This window comes from Equus przewalskii, chromosome 25 (assembly GCF_037783145.1).
Source record: "Equus przewalskii isolate Varuska chromosome 25, EquPr2, whole genome shotgun sequence".
NCBI classification, from domain to species: domain Eukaryota; kingdom Metazoa; phylum Chordata; class Mammalia; order Perissodactyla; family Equidae; genus Equus; species Equus przewalskii.
The window spans coordinates 25,505,136-25,520,960 of NC_091855.1; the positions used below are offsets into that span (position 1 = coordinate 25,505,136).

Consider the following 15,825-nt stretch of genomic DNA (forward strand, 5'->3'; position numbering starts at 1 on the left):
GGACAGGAATAGAAGCTAGACTTATTTAAATATAGGCTTTTTAGGTTTATAGCTTAGAGTTTTAAATTCAAAGCTAAAAGTAATTTAAATAAATAAAATAAATGAATAAAATTTAAACAAAAAGTTTATTTTTGTTAAGTTAAAAACCAAATTAACTTTTGAAAAGAGATCTCAAAACTGAAAATAAAGTGAAGCAAATCAACCTATCCATATATTCCATAACACACAGAGAGGAACTTTTTCAAGTGACTATAAAACAGTAATTTGAGTATGTATTTGTAGTGGGATATTCTTTAGAGAATAGGACAGAACTTTCAAAAGAATTTAATGTTCTTAGTATTTGTAGTGGTAGTGGTAATTTTTTAATGCATTTTGGGTTTTTAATGTGAAATGTGAGATAAAGAAAATGAATAGTTATATGATCTAGTCATGTGCTGCGTGATAACATTTTGGTCAACAATGAACGTTATGTACAACAGTGGTCCTGCAAGATGATAATGGGCCTGAAAAATTCCTATTGGCTAGTGACATCATAGCCATCGTAATGTTATACTGCAGCACATTACTTATTACATGTTTGTGGTGATGCTGGTGTAAGCAAAGCTACTGCTCTGACAGTTATATAAAAGCATAGCACGTACAATTTTGTACAGTACATCATACTTGATAATAAATGACTATGTTACTGGTTTGTGTATTTATTATACTTTTTACTGTTGTTTTAGAGTGTACTCTTTCTACTTATAAAAAAAGTTTACTGTAAAATAGTATGCTGTGTTATGCTGGGAGCAGCCTCATACATCTTGTGTTTACCACGTCTTTTGATTGCATTATTTTCTCTTGTGCTTGATTTAAGCTTGTGTCGTTTTTTTTTGTCATGGCCCCTAAGCATACAAAATGCAGTGCTAAAGTTGCCAATAAGAGGCCATGTTGAACAATTGATCTGGAAACGGAATTAAGAGTGATTAAGCACTACAAAAGTGGAAAATCAGTGATGGTTGTTCCTCACCAGTCAGGCATATCCCATTCCACCATAACTTAGATCTTGAAGAATAAGAACAAAGTGATGGAAGCTGTTAAAGGATCTGCTTCATTGAAGGCAAGAAGACTAACAAAAATTTAAGAAGGGCCTATATCAGACATGAAGAAACTCTAATGACCTGGATTGAAGACCAGACACAAAACTGAATCCCTCTGAGCACCATGACAATCACAGCTAAAGCAAAAAGTTTGTTTGCAATGTTGAAAGAAAAGCTAGACCCAATTATGACGTTGAATTTACAACTAGCTCTTGATGGTTTAAATGATTCAAGAATCATTATTCATTACAGAATGTGAAAGTGAGTGGCGAGTCTGCGAGTGCTGATGTGAAAGTAGCTGAAGAATTTTTGGAAACTCTAGATAAGCTGATTGTGGAGGAAAATTACTTGCCAGAGCAAATATTCAATATGGATAAAATCTCACTATTCTGGAAACAGATGCGTGAAAGGACTTTCATCCAAAAGGAGGCTAAGTCAATTCCAGGTTTCCAAAGCTTGTAAGGACAGGATAACAGTCTTGCTTGGGGACAATGTTGCAGGCTACAAATTGAAACTCTTCATGGTCTGGCACAGTAAGAACCCCAGGGCCTTCAAGCATATTGATAAGCACACACTGTCAGTGGACTACAGGAGCAAGAAGAAGTCATGGGTGACCCATCATCTCTTCCAAGATGCCTTCTTGAATTGCTGTGCCAGCAAAATGGAGAAGAATTATTTGGAGAATAACATACATTTCAAGGTTTTGCTTTTCGTTTCTAATGCTCCTGGACAGCCTCCTTTTATTGGTGTTCTTCATCCCACTATCAGAGTGTTATTTCTCCCTCTTTGATCCAAAAGAGGATCTCAAAAGGAAGCAAAACAAACACCACCTCTTTGATCCAACTAGTAGATCAAGGAGTTATAGCAGCTGGTAAGACATACTACCTGAGGATGACCTTTGCGAAGGCTATTGCTGCAACTGAAGAAGACATTGATGCAATTCTGGAAGGATTACAACATCTATGACTGCATCAAGAACTTTGCTAAGGGGGCTGGCCCCGTGGCCGAGTGGTTAAGTTCGCGCTCCGCTGTAGGCGGCCCAGTGTTTCATTGGTTCGAATCCTGGGAGCGGACATGGCACTGCTCATCAGACCACGCTGAGGCAGCGTCCCACATGCCACAACTAGAAGGACCCACAACAAAGAATATACAACTATGTACCGGGGGGCTTTGGGGAGAAAAAGGGAAAAAATAAAATCTTTAAAAAAAAAAAAAAGAACTTTGCTAAGGCTTGGGGTGATGTCACCAAGGAGTGTATGAATGACGTCCAGAAGAAGACACTTAGGAGGTTCATTCATGACTTCAAAGGATTTGACAAGGATGAGAAGACTGCAAAAATCAACAGGCTGTGGTTGAGATAGCAAACAACTTCAACCTGGGTGTGAATGAGGATGATGATGAGGAGCTCCTAGAGGTGGTTCCTGAGGAATTGGCTAACGAGGAGTTGTTGGAACTGGAACAGGAATGCATAGTTGAAGAAAAGGCAAGAGAAAGGGAAACTACAAGAGAAGAAAAAGAAGAAATCCCCCCCCAAGAAAATTCACAGTGAAGAGTTTAGCAGAAGCTTTTGCAAACCTCAAGAAGCTCCTTAAAAAGTTTGAAAACATGGACCCCCAAACCAAAGGATTTTCATTAATGCAGAAGGGTGTTCATGGTGCATTATCTGCTTACAAGGAAATCTGTGATGAAAAAAGAAAGAAACCAAGCAAACCACCATGGACATGTTTCTGAAAAGAGTGGGACCTCCTCCAGAGTAGCCTCAGCAGGTCTTTTAGGAGATATTCCAGAAGAAGGCATTGTGACCATAGGAGATGACAGCTCCATGTGTGTTATTGCCCCTGAAGACTTTCCAGTGGGACAAGATATAAAGGTGGAAGACAGTGATATTTATGATCCTGACCCTTTGTAGGCGTAGACTAATGTGTGTGTTTGTGTCTTAGTTTTTAACAAAAAAGTTTGGAAAGCAAAAAAAAAAATTTTAAATAGGAAAAAGCTTATAGAATAAGGATATAAAGAAAGAAAGTATGTTTGTACAGCTGTACAGGGCATTTGTGCCTTAAGCTATGTGTTATTACAAAAGAGTCAATAAATTGTTAAAAAATTTAAAAATTTATAAAATAAAGTTGTAGTAAGCTAAGATTTATTTTTTATTGAAGACTGAGAAGTTTTTCTTATAAATGTAATGTAGCCTAAGTGTACTGTATTTATAAAGTCTACAGGAGTGTACAGTAGTATCCTAGGCCTTCACATTCAGTCACTTCTCGCTCACTGACTCACCTGGAGCAACTTCCAGTCCTGCAAGCTCCCTTCATGGTAAGTGCCCTAGACAGCTGTAGCATTTTTTAATCTTATACTGTATTTTTACTGTCCTTTTCTGTGTTTAGATATGTTTAGATACACAAATACCATTGTGTTATAATTGCCTACATTCAGTACAGTGACGTGCTATACAGGTTTGTAGCCTAGGAGCAACACGCTATACCACATAGCCTGGGTGTGTAGTATACTATACCATCCAGGTTTGTGTAAGTACATTTTATGATGTTCACACAGTGATGAAATCTCCTAATGATGGATTTCTCAGAATGCAGCCCCGTTGTTAAGTGATGCATGACTGCATATCATCTCAGTCATTCTTAAGAAGCATGATTACCAACATAGAAGAAAGGAAATAAAGATGTCTTATAGAAGAGGATAAGTAAAAGTTCTGTAATCCTGAATTTCAATTAGAAGTGTCTTGATGCATTTTGTTTTAAATTTTTCCCCCTGGCTCCAAAAAGTCCTAGAAACAATAAGCAACCCAGTAGCAATAAGTACACCTAGTACCTAAATTATAGTAGTTCAAGGCCAATGCTCCTTGGAGAAATGCCTTATTCTGATTCCAGCTCAAGAGCAGGAAACATCTTTTTTCTTTTTTTTTAAGGTATGCTTTTTTTTTTTGGTGAGGAAAATTGGCCCTGAGCTAACATCTGTTGCCAATCTTCCTCTTTTTTCTTTTATTCTCCCCAAAGCCCCAGTACATAATTGTATATCATAGCTGTAAGTCATTCTAGTTCTTCTATGTGGGGTGCCACCACAGCATGGCTTGATGAGTGATGTGTAGGTCCACGCCCAGGATCATAACTGGCAAACCCTGAGCTGCCGAAGCAGAGCATGTGAACTTAACCACTAGGCCATAGGGCCAACCCTTTCTTTTCTCTTAAAATGACAAAAACTCAAATTCAGTATGTTTTAGCTTATAAAATATACATCGCTGTGAAAAAGCCTAAACTGAGTGACCAACCCAGTATCCATGAGCATCTCTAGTTCCCAGATTGTAATCTTAAAATACCATTTTCCACTTAAAGAACTCAGGGCTCTTTGGGGATATTGCTGACTCTAGGATTGGGCCAAGAAAAATGCTAGTTTAAAACAAGTGAAATTGCCGATTATTGCCCAACCTAATACAAAATGAGTCTAGAATATCTTTTCATACAGATAGCAAGGAAAGTATATTAGTTCTTTAGGGCTATTGTAAAAAAGTACTAAAAACCTGGGTGACTTAAACCAACAGAAACTTTTGTCTCACAATTCTGAAAGCTAGAAGTCTAAAATCAAGGTGTCAGCAGGGCCATGCTCTGTCTCACACTCTGAGTAGAATCCTTCCTTGCGTCTTCCCAGCGTCTAGTGCTGGCCAGCAATCCTTTGCTTGCAGTTGCATCACTCCAATCTCTGCCTCCATCTTTACATGACGTTTTCGCTATGTCTTTACATTATTTTCCTTTTGTGCATGTCTGCCTCTATGTCCAAATTTCCCCTTTTTATAAGGATACCAGTCGTATTGAATTAAGACTTACTCTAATGACCTCATTTTAACTTGATTGCTTCTGTAAAGACCCTATTTCCAAATAAGGTCACTTTCTGAGGTATAGAAGTTAGGATTTCAACATATCTTTTTTGGAGGACACAATTCAACCCAAAACAGAAAATATCAAAAACCATAGTGTCATGTCAAGAGAATTTAGGGACCAACATGAAGAGGTTCCCACTGGCCAAAGATGAGACACTTTGAATATCAATAAGATAATACTTGCAGCAAGTTGAAATACATCAAATATTAAATCCATTAATTTTAAATGCTGCTAAAAAGCAAAAGATGAAAATTCTAATTGGTCACCATTGGAAGATGCTGGGAAAACAACTCATCATTTTGAAGATTGGCAAATAAAGATAAATTAACATTTATCCAGCCTTTCCCACATGAACTGTACCATCAAGTACCAAATAGTGGATGTAGTGGGTTGAATGGTGGCCCCAAAAAAGATATGCCCATGTCCTAAACCCCAGAAACTGTGAATGTTAACTTATTTGGAAAAAGGGTCTTTGTGGATGTAATTCAATTAAGAATTTTGTGGTGAGATGATCCTGGATTACCCTGGTAGGCCCTAAATGCAATGACAAGTGAAGGGACACACAGAAGTGAACAGACACAAGAGGAAGAGGAAATGTAACCACAGTGGTAGAAATTGGAGCAATGCAGCAACAAGGAAGGCCAGCAGCCACCGGAAGTTGGAAGAGGCAAAGAACAGATTCTCTCCCAAGCCTCTGGAGAGAGTGTGGCCCTGCTGACACCTTGATTTTGGACTCCTGGCCTCCAGAATTGTGAAAGAATAAGATTCTGTTGTTTTTAACCCACCAAGTTTGTGGTTGTTGGATACAGTAGATGAGGAGAAGTATTGCAGTTAATAAGTGAATAAGGAATGATAGACTATCCATGTTGCAACCTCTAACGAATTAAGAGATGGAGGCATTAGCACTGAGGTCTCCCAACTTCACAAAAAGGCAAACAACCAGATATTGTGTACTTCCCAATGAAGAACATGCTGCCACCTATAAAATAATCTTACCCCCATCCCCACCCTCCAAAAATATAAACCCAGAGTGTGATCAAACTTCTGGATCCACCTAACAAGCTACAAAAAATACAGAGGATGCAGAGACATCTTAAGCTACATATCAGTAATACAATCAGCAAAATCCAAACCCTGGGAAGCTGTAGGACAAATGATCCAATTTCTTCAACAAATAAATACAGGGAGAGAGAGAGGAACCTACAGACTAAAAGGCACTTACGGGATGTATGAGTCACAATGTGTGGAACTCATTTGGGTCCTAATTCAAATAAGCTGTAAGAGATGACAATTATTAATAAAGGGAAGATAATTGGAAATTTGGACTCACTGAATACTTGATGGAATTAAAAGAGTTATTGAATTAAATGAAGTTTTCCACTGAAAAAATTAAAAATAGGCCCAATGAAGACTTATTTTATAATCAGTAATGGTTCTTTATCCTCACAGCTTGTCTTCCAGTCGAAAGATAGTTGGTATTCCCAAGATGGTCTGGTATACTGTTATAAGTGTAATTAATATTAAACACTATGTTTAATTACCTGGGTCTCCTCTTTCTCTGATTCTTGGATCTCAGCTACATATCTTATCTTGATTCACAAATTGAACAGCTATGATTTGGGACAGTTAAAAATGGTGAAAATTAAGGTGCTTGCTCAGATGACATTATAAAAATATTCTTCTAGTGGCCAAATTACCTTTGATTTACCTACGAACTTTATCTTCTTACTCATGTACCTTCAACTTGATAGAGGCTTCTGATATGACAGATAATTCTCCAGGACAACTTTCTAATAAAATACATCATAACAGGTGAATTAAATCTGTAGTTAATCTGCAAACTATATCTTAGAGAATTATTACTGACACTGGAACTAGATGGGCCAATTTGAGTGCTTCTCCAGAACCTACCTTCCTCTGGTAGTAGAGATTATAAAAGGGGAGGTCACAGAAAGATTATTATAGATTTCCAACCAGAATGAACTAAGAAGTCTGCTTAAATACCAAGGGCTGGTCTTTCTTTTAACGTGGGTTTCTGTGAGAAACCAAGGGATGCAGTTCAGATACCTTCTTGAGAAGAAGGCACTTGTTCTTCAAAGGATGGTTCTTCAAAGTAATGAGATAGCCAGTAGGCAAAAAGAATGGATGTTTAAACAGGAAAAATGGAGATTAAAAAAAAGATAAGGAATTTGCTGTTTTGTGTTCTCTGCCAAGTTGAGAAGCAATAATAATAATACTGGATTTACTTTAAAAGCTTTAGTCATACTTTTCAGTACCTCCTTTAAAGCTTGTAACAGTCCAATGAGATAAGTAATATTATCCCTTTATTATGTATAGGAAACTGACACTCAGGTTACGCAGTGACTTGGCCAAGGTCGTATTGCTGTTTACTTGTGAAATTTTAGAGGTACAAGTTCAAGGCTCTTACCACTTGTCTTAGAAAGAAGCAGCTATCAATCCTGGAGAATGTGAAGTTTTTTTTCTTTTCTTTTTTTTTTTTTTTGAGGAAGATTGGCCCTGAGCTAATATTCGCCATCAATCCTCCTCTTTTTGCTGAGGAAGACTGGCCCTGAGCTAACGTCTGTGTCCATCTTCCTCTATTTTATATGTGGGACACCTGCCACACCATGGCTTGACAAGTGGTGCATAGGACCGTGCCTGGGATCCAAACTGGCAAATCCCGGTCACCGAAGCAGAGAATGCAAACTTAACCACTACGCCACCAGGCCAGCTGGAGAATGTGAAGGTTTTTAATCAAATTATGTTGCTCCTTAAGTTTGTCAAATATATGTTAATTATATAATGTATTAAATTTCATTTGGGAGAAGAAGAGAAACTCTATAGTGTATACAAAATTGAGACTTGAAACTGAGGCTTTGCCCTGATTAAGTATAGTTGCCTTCATTAAAGCATCATCAAAAAGCGTTTATTAAATTATTTAAATAACTGATGTCTCTGCTTCTGCATCAGTTGAGAATTGTCCATTTCTCATTCCAAATAGCACTTACTCAATTATTGAATTTGGTGAGAACAGTCGTTTTCTAGCAACATTCTCTGTAATCAAAACATTTCTGTCTAGCTTTATAATTATATTTTAAATGCTTTCGTAAAACAAGAAAATGAAGGGTGGCCATTTTTAGTGGTAGAACATTGGAAAGGGGAATTCTTTCTATTTTACCTAATGGGCCAGTAGTATCACTCCCATTATGTAGATGGAAAAATAAGTTAACTTGGGCCTGTGCCAATGTCATCACACAATAAATTGGAAGAAGCAGTGTATATTCACAGGCATAGTAGTATAGCAAGTACCCAAGAGTGAGAGCTTTGGAGTCAATAGACCAACATGCTTTTCCTTGCTCTGATCATGGGCAAGTTACCTCATCTGTAAAATGGCAGTTAGTAATATTAACCTGCTCTGGAGAGTTGTGTGAGAATTAAGAGATAATCCATGTCAAGCCCCTCAGCACAGTGATTGGCACAAAGTAGGTCCTCAGTAAACAACAACAATAATAATATTGATGGTGCAGAAAATTAAATGGGTTCTATTTTGTCTTTGTCTAGATCGTGTTGTGCAGTGGAGCGGAGCAACATTAGGAAACAGAACACACTTCTGAACTGAGTTCACTAATTAAGCAAACCCATGTCTATCTTTTGGATGTGTAAGTTTCTTCCATCTGTAAAATTTGAATCTAAAAAGAAAGCAATTCCAAGTTGGAGTTAAAACACAAACTACACTCTAGATTAGTAAATTTTTTACCAGTCTCTTTGAGGTTAAATCATTTGAATAACTGATTTCTCTGTTGCTACGTCAGATGAAAATCATCGGTTTCCTGAAATGACTCAGATTGTTTAAAACTAGACGCTTTATATAAATTTCCTGTCAAGAGATATAATTGCTCATTTGTCACATGTAGAGTGCATTACCATTCCTCAATAAATCTTAAATTAAAATGATAGATGTTCAGCCTTCAGATATATCATAGTGTGTGTGATAAACATCAATACTATTATCTGGCCACAAGATGGCAAATTACACCTGAGCCCAGAGAGAACACAGGACTAGGAAACCACAGTCCTTACAGTGGTGTTTCCTTTCTTCTTCATATATTTTGTAGCATCCTTAGTGATATTTATCACTAACAATGGTTTTATTTTCAAAGCTTCTTAATTTTTATTTGCTTCTTAATTCTAATTTTAGCAACCAACAACACAATCAAGTCCAAACTCCTTTCTAACTCTCCTTTTTCCTAAACTTCCTTCTCTTTTTCCTTCTCTCTTCTCACTGTTTCTCTTTCTTTTTTGCTTTTATTTTTCCTTTTCAATACAATAGTTACAGAATACCAAACATAACCTTTTTGCAATAACCTTAATGTATTTTCATCCTTCCAATATTGGCTTAAAAAAATCAAATCAGAATTTCTGTCCTTTTAAAAATGTGCTTGGATCATGATTATCAAATAAAGACCATTTTCAAAATTTCGGTATGTTCTTAGTCTCCTTATTTAGCCCTCTTACCTTTATCCTTAACCAATCATGACATTTCCAAACTGTTTTATTGGGGTAAAAAACGAAAAAACAAGAACAGTTAAATTACCAAAAGCCATCAAATAAAAATAATATAAAATAAAAGATGAAACACCTGTATTTCTGTCTCTCCACTCACATCTCTCAATCACACCTGTGTTTTTCCTATCCTTGCAAGACATTTCTAGATAGACGTATGTAGGTAAATACAAGTACCTTTTGTTTTTTATAAAAATGGAATCATGCCTTAAATTTTATAAACAACTTGCTTGTTTCAAAGACTCAGTATATCACAGACCTCTTTCTAGACTAGTAAATTTCAGGCTGTCTCAGGTGTTTTTAATGGCTACATGGAATTTCATAGTATGGCTATACAGTAATTTATTTAATTATTCCCCTGTAGATGCAGTTAGGCTGTTTCCTTTTTTGCTATTTTAAACATTGCTGCAACAATATCCTTGTGCATGCCCCTTTATATACTTTTGTTATGTTTGTAGAATAGATTCTTAGAAATGGCGTTAATGGGTCTTAGGATTTGTACATGTTAAATACTAATTGATAGTCACAAGTTACCCACTCAATAGGTTGTCCCCCGATCTCTCTGACTTCATAAGGTCCCACCTAGCTGTCCTATAAAGTTGAGACCAACCTCCTTTCCCATTCCTCCAGAAACAGGAGTTCTTGGTCTTTTAAAATTTGTTTCTGTGTCTTTTTTCACACTACACACTTATAATGTCCTTCTCCACTCACCTTTATCTTTTCTTCCATTCTGGAGAAATCCAGCTCTTGAAAGCTTTAATTCCTTCCATCATTTCACCCTACATTATATCTCTTTATTTTTTAATTACTTGGAAAGTAATAAGATTTGACGTAATTACTTGTGTATTTTGTTTAAACATATATTTTAAAGGGAAAATTAAGATAAACATTTTCACAATGTTCTTTTTTCTTTTACTTATTTTTCCTCCATACAAAGAGAAAGACTAAAGCTATCCCTAATTACCAAGGCCTGTATAAATTGTATAAAATTTATTACATTTTGTATAAATTTGGAACATATTCCCCTTTTTAAAATGTATTATAATATTTTTGCATGTCTGATTCCCACTAGACTTTTCCTCCATTCACTTAAAAAATATTTATGGCACATCAGGCCCTATTCTAGGCCATATGGGTACAGCACAGAACAAAACAGACAAAATTCCCTTCACTTATGAAGCTCATGAGGCTGTTGAGACAGACAATAGACAAGATAAATAAGTAACATATTATATAATATGTTAGGCAATTGTAGAAATCCAGGTGAGAATAGTGGAGATAGAAAGATTCATCAGATATTTTGAAAAGAGATCCCAAAAGGCTTGCTTTGGATTGCACATGGGATTTGAGAAAAATGAGCAATCAAAGATGCCTCATAGGTTTCTGTTAAGTAAATGGGAGGATATTGGCGCCCTTTACTAAGGTTGGGGAAAAGTGAAGGAAAGACACATTTGGGTGGGAAAAGTCCTGTTTGGGTTAGGTTTAGAGGTCTGTTGAACACTCAAGTGGAGACACAAAATAAACAGTTGAATACAAGTTTAGATCTCAGCAAGCCGACCTGGAGCTAAAGATTTGGGAATCATTTAGCATATACAGGTATTTATTTACAGCCATGGGAATATGTGAGATCATGTGAGCAGTGTAAGGGGAGAAAGTAGAAGCATTCTGATATTTAGAGAATGGACCAAGGAGAAAGACCAAAAAACAAGACTGGGAAGGAGCAGGAGAATAGGAGTAAGAATAGGGGATGAGTACAGACACCAAGGGAAGAGTATGTTTCAGGAAGAAGAGGGTAGTTAGTGCTGTCAAAGGCTACTGAAAAGCATGTAAGATAAAGATAGAAAAGATCTTGGATTTGTCAAGTTGGAGGACATTGACAAAAGCCATTATAGTGTAGTCATGGAGATGGGAGATAAATTGGAGTGAGCTGAGAAGAAAATGAGTAAGAAAATGGTGAGAGCGAATACAGACAACTTTTTGAGAAGCTTCGTTGTGAAAGTGCAGAAATGGGATTGTATTTGGTGAGGGAAATAGTGTCAAATGATTTTTTCCCGATTATTTTAACATAACATACATAACATAAAATTTACCATCTTAACCTGGGTTTGTTTTGTTTTGTTTTGTTTTGTTTTGGTGAGGTCTATCCTGGAAAAGGTCCCATGTGTACTTGAGAAGAATATTTATTCTGTTGTTGGTAGAGTGTTCTGTATATGTTTTTAGATTTAGTTAGTTTACTGTGTTGTTCAAGTCCTATATTTCTTTACTCATCTTCTGTCTGGTGGTTCTATCCATTGAGAGTGAGGTATTGAAGTCTCCAACTATCATTGTGAAATGTCTATTTCTCCCTTAAATTCAGTCAGTTTTGCTTCAAATATTTTGATGGTTTATTGTTAGATGTGTAAATGTTTATAATCATTATATCTTCTTTCTGTTTTGAACCTTTTATGAATATATAATATCCTTCTTTGTCTCTTATAACCTTTTATGATAAAGCCTATTTTGTCAGATATTAGTATAGCCACTCCACTTTCTATTGGTTACTATTTGCATGGAATTTCTTTTTCCATCCTTTTGCTTTTAACCTATTTATGTTTTAGGATCTAAAGTGAGTCTCCTATAGACAGCGTATAGTTGGATCGTGTTTTTTATCCATTCTGCCAATCTCTGTCTTTTATTGGAGAGTTTAATCTATTTACTTTTAAAGTAATTGCTAATATGGGGGAATTTCTGTCATTTTACTATTTATTTTCTGTATACCTTATAGCATTTTTTGTCCCTCATTTCTTGCATTACTGTTTTCTTTTGTGTTTAGTTGATTTTTTTATAGTGAAATGTTTAAATTCCTTTCTCATTTCCTTTTATGTATATTCTATAGCTATTTTCTTTGTGGTTTAAATTTTACATACTGAAGTTATAACACTCTGATATGAATGTATACTAGCTTAACTTCAGTAACATACAAAACTCTGCTCCTTTACAGCTCTGGCCCCACTGATTTGAGTTGTTAATGTCACAGAATTATATCTTTATGCACTGGTGTCTGAAAACATAAACTAATAATTCTTTGTAATACATTAGTCATTTAAATTATGTAGAAAACCAACTGTGAAGTTACAAACCAAAGTTACAATAATACTATATTTTAGACTAATGATTGTTCCTTTAAAAATGTATTAATCTCTTAAATCATGTCACAAACCATTGTTACAGTAATACTAGCTTTTACAATTGCCCATGTATTTACCTTTACTGAGATCTTTATTTTTTTATGCAGCTTCAATTACTGTCTTGTGTCCTTTCATTTCAACCTGCAGGACTTCCTTTAGCATTTCTTGCAGGGCAAGTCCAATGGTAACAAACTCCCTCAGCCTTTGTTTAACTGGGACTATCTTAATTTCTCACTCAGGCTTGAAAGAGCTTTCCAGGATATAGGATTCTTGACAGTTTTTGTTTTTCTTTTAGCACTTTGAATATATCATCCCACTTCTTTTTGGTCTTCAAAGTTTCTGATGAGAAATCTGATAATCTTATTGGGGATCCCTTGTATGTGATGAGTTGCTTCTCTCTTGCTGCTTTCAAGATTCTCTCTTTGTCTTTTGACAGTTTGATAACAGTCATGCACTGCGTAACGACATTTTGGTTAACTATGGAATGCGTATCTAACAGTGGTCACATAAGATTATAATGGAGCTGAAAAATTCCTATTTCTGAAAAGAGTGACACTTCCTCAAGAGGAGCCTCAGGCAGGTCTTTCAGGAGGTATTCCAGAAGGCATTTTGATCATAGGCGATGACAGCTCCATGTGTGTCACTGCCTCTGAAGACCTTCCAGCGCGACAAGATATGAAGGTGGAAGACAGTGATCTTGATGATCCTGACCCTTTGTAGGCCTAGACTAATGTGTGTGTTTGCGTCTTAGTTTTTAACAAAAAAGTTTAGAAAGTAAAAAAAAAAATTAAATAGGAAAAAGCTTAAAGAATAAGGATATAAAGAAAGAAAATATTTTTGTTCAGTTGTACAATGCATTTGTGTTTTAAGCTACATGTTATGACAAAAGAGTCAAAAAGTTGTTAAAAAATTTAAAAGTTAAAAGAGTTGTAGTAAGCTAAGATTTATTTTTTATTGAAGAGTGACAGTTTTTGTAATAAATTTAGTGTAGCCTAAGTGTAACGTGTTTATAAAGACTACAGGAGTGTACAGTAGTGTCCTAGGCCTTCACACTCACTCACCACTCGCTTACTGACTCACCCGGAGCAACTTCCATACCTGCAAGCTTCATTCATGGTAAGTGCCCAAAACAGGTGTACCATTTTTTATCTTTTATACTGTCTTTTTACTGTATCTTTTCTATGTTTAGATGTTTAGATACACAAATACTTATCATTGTGTTACAATTGCCTACAGTATTCAGTACACTCACATGCTATACTGGTTTGTAGCATAGGAGTAATAGGCTATACCATGTAGCCTAAGTGTGCAGTAGGCTATACCATCTGGGTCTGCGTAAGTGCACTCTATGATGTTTGCACAACAATGAAATCACCTGACACGTTTCTCAGAACACAGCCCTGTCATTATCAATGCATGACTGTGTAATGTGTCTCAGTATGGTTCTGTTTGAAATCATCTAACTTGGAGTTCATTGAGCTTCTTGGATGTTTATATTAATGTCTTTCATCAAATATTTGAAGTTTTCAGCTATTATTTTTTTCAAATTTTCTCTCTGCCCCTTTCTCTCTCTCTTTTCCTTCTGGGATTCCCACAATGCTTAAGTGGGTCTGCTTGATCGTGTCCCACAGGTCCTTTAAGCTCTTCAATCTTATTTCTCTCTGTTCCTTACCTTTGATCATCTTCTTCAATCTTTCAAAATCACTTTTCTTCAATATTTTTTCTCTCTGCCTCATCCTTGATAATTTCCATTAGCCTGTCTTCAAGTTCACTGATTTTCTTCTGCCTGCTCAAATCTGACTGTGAATCCCTCTAGTGAATTTCTCAGTTATTGTACTTTTCAACTTCATAATTTCTTTTTGGTTTCTTTTAAAGTTTTCTATCTCTTTATTGATATTTCCATTTTCTTCATACATCCTTTTCTTTACTTTCTTCACATCATCCTTTAGTTCTTTGAGCTTTTTTTTTTTAAGATTTTATTTTTTTTCCTTTTTCTCCCCAAAGCCCCCCAGTACATAGTTGTATATTCTTTGTTGTGGGTCCTTCTAGTTGTGGCATGTGGGACGCTGCCTCAGCGTGGTTTGATGAGCAGTGCCATGTCCGCACCCAGGATTCGAACCAACGAAACACTGGGCCGCCTACAGCGGAGCGCACGAACTTAACCACTGGGCCACGGGGCCAACCCCTCCTTGAGCTTCTTTAAGCAGTTGTTTTAAAGTCTTTGTCTAGTAAATCCACCAATCAAGTCTTTTTCTGGGACGGTTTCTCTTGGTTAACTTATTTTCCTTTGAATGGGCCATATTTTCCTGTTCTTTTGTATGCTTTGTGATTTTTTTTTTGTTGAATCCTAGACTTTTAAAAATCTAAAAGTGTGGTAACTCTGGAAATCAGTTTCTCTTTCTTCTCCAGGGTTTTCTGTTTTCTGTTTTTATTTTTGTGTCTTATTGTTGTAGGCCGTCTCTGTGCCAAGGATTAGTCTGAGGCATAAACTTAAGGTTTTCTCAGGTCTTTTCTGAGCCTTTCCTTAGGCATGTGTAGTGACTTTCTATTTCTCCCCTATATGCAATTGCTTTCAAATGTCCTAGTCTTTAATGTCTGGCTCCCAAAAGAGGAAAAAAAGAAAAGTGAAAGGAGGAACAAAAAAGATGCCAATCCCTTGAATCCCCTGGAAGTCACTTTGGCAGGACCAGGAGAGGCTTACAACAAAGGAGGGAGGTACATAACAATAGCTTCCTGCTTCTTTGTACCTCTGTGAATCAGCAGCAATCAGGGTCAGAGCATAGATCCTTGATATTTGAAGGAGAGGGTCCTTTGTGCCTATCCTGGCTCCTGCAAGCTGCATGTGAACTGCTTCCGGAAAATGTGCAGGGCTGTCTGCCACGGGGCTGAGAGGTGGGGGATGGGTAGATGCCACTGGGCTAAGAGCTCACATTGACTGAAACTAACTGCAATTTACTGTCCAAGCCTTTGCCTGGAAGTTGCAAGCCTTCAATAGACTCCAGATTTCCAAAATAGTTACATCAGACAGATTCTGCCAATGCAGTTGATGAAAGGTGGGGAGACAGATTCCTGGTGCTTCCTACTCCATCAGCTTCCCAGAATCCTCTCCTCAAATGATTTTTTGAA

The 15,825-nt window shown here is 36.5% G+C and overlaps 1 long non-coding RNA gene across 1 annotated transcript; it reads left to right on the top strand.

Moving 5' to 3' along the window:
- The first annotated feature begins 4,355 nt into the window (after positions 1-4,355).
- LOC139079255 (uncharacterized) lies at positions 4,356-9,449 on the top strand. The gene is made up of 2 exons (XR_011532713.1): positions 4,356-7,715; positions 8,531-9,449. It is a non-coding gene; the product is annotated as an uncharacterized lncRNA (long non-coding RNA).
- Positions 9,450-15,825: the final 6,376 nt, after the last annotated feature.